Source organism: Myotis daubentonii, chromosome 18, assembly GCF_963259705.1.
Source record: "Myotis daubentonii chromosome 18, mMyoDau2.1, whole genome shotgun sequence".
NCBI lineage: Eukaryota > Metazoa > Chordata > Mammalia > Chiroptera > Vespertilionidae > Myotis > Myotis daubentonii.
This window is the reverse complement of record NC_081857.1, coordinates 8,841,066-8,846,517: the sequence shown is the minus strand read 5'-3', so window position 1 is coordinate 8,846,517 and position 5,452 is coordinate 8,841,066. Positions and strand designations below refer to the sequence as shown.

At 52.2% G+C, this 5,452-nt stretch overlaps 1 pseudogene; it reads right to left on the bottom strand.

Annotated features, from left to right (window-relative positions):
* Positions 1-222: 222 nt before the first annotated feature.
* Positions 223-4,716, bottom strand: LOC132221088 (large ribosomal subunit protein uL11-like; annotated as a pseudogene).
* Positions 4,717-5,452: the final 736 nt, after the last annotated feature.

Sequence of the window (5,452 nt, the reverse complement as noted above, 5' to 3'; positions counted from 1 at the left end):
GAATGAATATATGAGTGAATGCATGAAGGTCCAAATCAGGAGGCTGCTGAAACACAGGAGGAGTGGAGGTGCTGGCCGACTGCCACCTTCTCCCCCACCCCCAATCAAAAGTGCTCTAATGCGCAACCACAAATGCCAACTTAAAAAATTAGCCAGATCTTTGAGCTTTTTTTTTTTTGGTTGTCAAATGATCTTTAACTGAAATATTTTCCTTTGTGGTTCTTAACTAGCCGGGCATTCCACTGCACCACTGTGATGTCATCTATGATGTCATGAGGGTGGCAGCCATCAGCCTTGCAGCCCACAGACTGAGTAGTCCCCAGGATCTCAATGGTTCCAGAGAGTTCTCTAGCTAAAGATCGGTGCCACATCTGTCAGGCCGTGTTGACAATTTCATCAAAAGCCTTGGCTGATTGTGGCTCAGTTGGTTGAGTGTCGTCCTGTGCATCGAAAGGTCGCCGGTTCGATTCCTGGTCCAGGCACATACATGCTCAGGTTGTATGTTCAACTGGTGTTCCTCTCTCTCTCCCTCTCCCTCCCTCTCTCTCTAAAGAAAAAATAAATAGAAACATATTCTTAAAGTGACATTTCCACGGCGCTTAATGTGCATTTGCTTCTTTCTGTCTCTTGGCGACTCCTTGAGAGCTTTGATGATCAGGGCAGAGGCAGAAGACACTACCTCAGTCTGGGCCTGTGAGTTCTGAACGGTCAGTTTTACGGCAACCCTCAGACCTTCCCCATCGCCGGCTCTTTGGCGATGTCATCGCTAGCCTTTTTGGAGACAGACCCAGGGGCCCGATCTTGGGACCCAGAGCAGACGTGGCGTGGACTTCCCCAGCAGTGCACCTCAGGTATACGACTTGGATCTCCCTGGGGTCAAACTTTGATGGTTGGGTGGAGGCAGCTGGTGTTGGATGAATCCGGATCCGGAAGAAAGTTGCACCGAGGCCTCCTCTGAGCCAAAGGCGTTGGCTTCTTTCCTATCCTCCGACCTTCAGTGCCTCCTCAGAGTTAAGGGGCAATGAGGACAGGGAGGCCATGCAAATGGGACAATCCCGGGTGTTCTTTTGGAAACTGTTCCAACGCTCTGGATTTAAGGGCATATTTGAATTTATCTGGCTGTCCTCTGCCCTGTGCCACTGAGTGCTGACAAGGTTATGGTTCCTCCCAGCCCTCCCCGGCTTCTCAGCATCTGTCCTGCGATCCACCTGCCTCCCTCGGCCCTTCCCAACTTTGCTAAGAGACGTTGTGATCTATGGCCTTTACCAGGGAGCCAGCCAGGCTGACGGGCCCCAGGAGCCAGGTGCGACGGTGATGGATCTCTGGGAGCTGGGCTCTAATTGGCCATTCCCCATGGAGCGTGGAGACTTAGCGAGACAAAAATCTCCCCTGCAGCATCCTGAATCTTTTTCCTGCCGCTGGTAAACAGCCATTTCCCGGGCTGGGGACATTCAGGAGAGCAGGTTCAGGGGGGAGGAGCGCAGAAAGGGATGCACCCGAACTGCCAGTAGCTCCCCGGAGCCTTCGGAGCTGCACATCCTGGAAACACAGAGTCTCAGGGAATTTTCTGTAAACACTGCTGCCAGCATCACTCTAGCTAACGACAGCTGGCAGAGCCCGAAGAACTGCCGTATCAATTAGCCCGTCTCTCCCGCGCCGTCTGGAGAGGGTGGGAGGGGCAGGCAGGGTCACTTCTCCGCTTTATTAGTGTCCCCTGTGAGGCAGGGGTTTGATGCGCCTGATCTTCAACGTCTCCGCAGTCCCAGGAGGTGGGAAGTGTTAATCTCATTCAAAAGATAAAGAAACTGGAACGTGTGTGTGACTTACCAATACCAGGCCCGGAATGCAAACCAGAGTCTGCTGAATCCCAGAGCCCACGCCCTCTCTGCTCTCCAGGGCCATCCTCATCCAGTGCCCGCCCGCCCGAGGTGCCAGGCGGTGCAATGTGGCCCCTCCTCGCCCAGCTGGCCCAGGGCAATGCCATGATGGAAGCCATGCTGTGGTGGGAGGCAGAGCAGAGCCCCCCCGACCCCCACCCCCCACCCCACCCTCCTCTTCCCTCACTCGGTTGGCTCCTCCACCCCTCACCCATTTGGGGAGTCGGAAAGGTCAGACAGAGCATCCTCTTCTGTGCATCAGGAGCCACCTTACTTCTTAATTGAGAGGAAGTGCAAGGCAATTAACAAAGGGTCACATGCAAGGAGAGCCACAGCCACCCACACGTGCAGAGGCCTGAGGCCTGTGCGGGCCCCGGTGAAGTGCAGCGCCGACTCCTTGCAGCCGTGGCACAGGTCACCGGAGCGGGGCTTTCGGCCTCCTGGGCTTCTAGCAAGGGCAGCCTCCTTAGTTATCTCCTCGCACCGGGGCTGCAGGGATGAGGGGAGGTCCAGAGGCCACTCATGTGCGGAGTTCAGCTCGGTCTGGAAGATGATTTTTCCAGTGAAACAAGATTCAGTGAGAATGGAAGGCTCAGATGGATGAGGCTGAGACAGATGCCCAACAGCTGTTCTAGAAGATTCCCTGCTACATCACCCACACTCACGAATGTGCACACATGTGGACACACACACACGCACACCCCTCACAGCTCCACCCCAGCCGGGACGGCTGTCAAGCATCACCCCGCACACCAGGAGCACCCCAGTTCCTGTGCAGCCTCCTGCCTCCCTCTCTGCTCAGTACTTAGACCCAGAAACCAGAATCACGGACGACTCAGACCAGGCCCAGGGCGCGTGCTGGTCTTGCCCTCCTAGGACTTCCAGCTTTGAGCTGAGTCTCACATGGATTCAACCAAGCCGGCCGGAGCAGGGGAAGAATTTCTGTTGCCTAAAAAGCTAATGTGAGGTGGGCCGGCATTAAAAACGCATCGTGTCTAGACAGGAGGCAATGGGCCCGAAACTCTGCCCTGCTCAGACTGCGCTGGCTCCGCCTGAGAGCTGATGCTAAGAGCCTGTGGGAACGTGGGCCTGTCAGCGAGGGCACCAGCGGGGGGGTAGATGCCACCCTCCACACTCACAGGGAGAGCCATCTCAGAAGCTGTGGGGCGGTCGGTGGAGGTGGGAGGAGCGTGGCTCTCAGAAGTCTCAGTGAGGACCCTCAGACACTGGCTGGTGAGAACCCTGTCACAATATGTATCCCAACAGCCCAGCAGAGTGTTTAACAGCTTGGGCTACGGAGTCAGATACATCTGGCTTCAACTCCTACTCTGCCCTCTACTAACTGTATGACTTTGAAGAGGTTACTTGAAACTATTTCTTCTTAAGCCTTGAGTTAGGAGGCTTAAAAGAGGTTAATGCAGGTAAAGTAGAGTGGTAAGCACTTGATGCATCTTAGCTAGAACCATTGTCCTACATAAGGACAAGCAGTGGGCGATGCCAACCACCAGTCTCAGAGTGGCTGGGGGTGGGACTAGATCACCTCTGAGATCCCTTCCACCTCCAAGGACATGCAGACCCGCTCATTCATTTTTTTTTTCTTTTTCTTTTTCTCTTTCTCATTCAACAAATGAAACTACTCTGTGACAGAAACTATGCTAGACCCTGAATAAACAAGGGATCAGAGACTACCTCACACTCTTGCCTTCCGTCTGAGACCTCTTAGTCATTGCCTTGAAGCCCTCCCCGCTGCCCTAGCCTGTTTGGCTCCATGGATACAGCGTCAGCCCACAGACTGAAGGGTCCCGGGTTTGATTCCAGTCAGGGGCCTATGCCTGGGTTGCAGGCTCAATCCCCAGTAGGGGGCGTGCAGGAGACAGCTAATCAGTGATTCTCTCTCATCATTGATGTTTCTATCTCTCCCTCTCCCTTCCTCTCTGAAATCAAAAATAAATAAATAAATCAAGCAACTTAAAAAAAAAAAAAAGCCCTTCCCACTGATCAGAAGGATGGCATGTTGGCATGCAACACACACATGTACACACCACCACACCGTCATGCCCTCACCAACATAACAATTACTGAGCCCGGGGCTAAGCCTGGATAGTGCAAGACTTGGCTATTTATTCACCCTGCAGCCATCTCTGACTCATGTGCCACCTCACAGGCTGTCTCCAGACCCTCTTAATGACCCATCCATGGCAGCGAGGTCTGTCTACCACAGCCACGTTCGATTCTAATCTCTACTCTTTAGGCAAACAAACAAACCTACATCTTCGCAAAAGTAACCCTGCTGGCAAGAACCCTCGTTCCACTAGACTAGGTGTCTGTTCCAGGAGAATGAATCGTAGCTCCTCCATGAATGGGGTCCAAAATAACCAGCCTGGCCTCAAGCAGCTGACTGGTCCCCTCGGTTATGGTACCAAGTCGGGAGCTCAGGGTAGGGTTCTGCTTTGGGGATGTGGGACATTTAACAATGGTGGCAATCAGGTTACTCTTGCTGAGATTATGTAACCGAGCCTATGCCAAGCCTTCAACTTGGCCACCATGGCCACTCTGTTCACAAACCCACTGAGCAAACCCTGTGGTTCCTGAGGGAAAATGCTAACATGCACAGAGTGGGCCATCTTGTCTACCTGATTACTAACAAGAGCTTGGTAGATATCCACATGGAAGACAAATATCCTCATGTTCTGTACCCATTCCAAAGGGCCCATCCACGTATTTTTTCCTTAAATTTCCTTGTCACCAGTTCTTGAATCGTACCCCCTCCAAGTTCTTGACCATCTGGCCAAGTCATTAGCAAAGCACATGAATTAGTGAGAGCCTTACCTGATGCCATCTCTCCTTTCAAGCAAAGTCATCAGCTGTCCTGCTCCGAGTCCTCCCACTGGCGGGACTTCTGTGCGCTCCTGAACGGAGCTATAATGCTGAAGTCGTTTACTTTGGGTGGATGCCACCATCTCAGGAAGAGTTTTGCAAAGCAGTCTTGGTTTTCCTCCTCCTCGGTCAACTCTCCATGAGGCCATACATGTAGATTGAGGAAGAGGAGGAGGACAACAGGAATGAGCATACTGAGAGCTTGAGTGACTTGCTCCACACCTTACACGAGCCATCGGCATCCGCTTGGGCCAGTCCCACAGATGTCACTTGCTCTTGATTATTGAGAGCTGCTTGGGCAGGCCTGCATGTATGGGTTCGTCACCATGATGAGTAGCTTTGGTTGGATGCTCATGTATCCAGCGGTCAGTGGTTTAGTCTGTCGGGCCAGCAACAAGCCAAACTATTTCTCAAAAGAATAGTGACCTGGCAAGAAGAGCATCTGCTTGCTCCCAAAGTCTCAGGCCCTCCTGGCATTTTCCTATTGAGTTTGCCACAGGCTCCACGTGGTATCTCAAGATTGGTCTCCAAAATTCAGAGAGACTGGTGTTCAGCCAAAACAAAGTAAGAGAGATAGGATTTACTCTCCCACCTAAAACAACCAAAAACAAACAAACCAACCAACAAACAAAAAACAGACAAAATGTTTGAAACCACTATTTATAAGACAATGACCATTTATAAGACATTTACAAGAC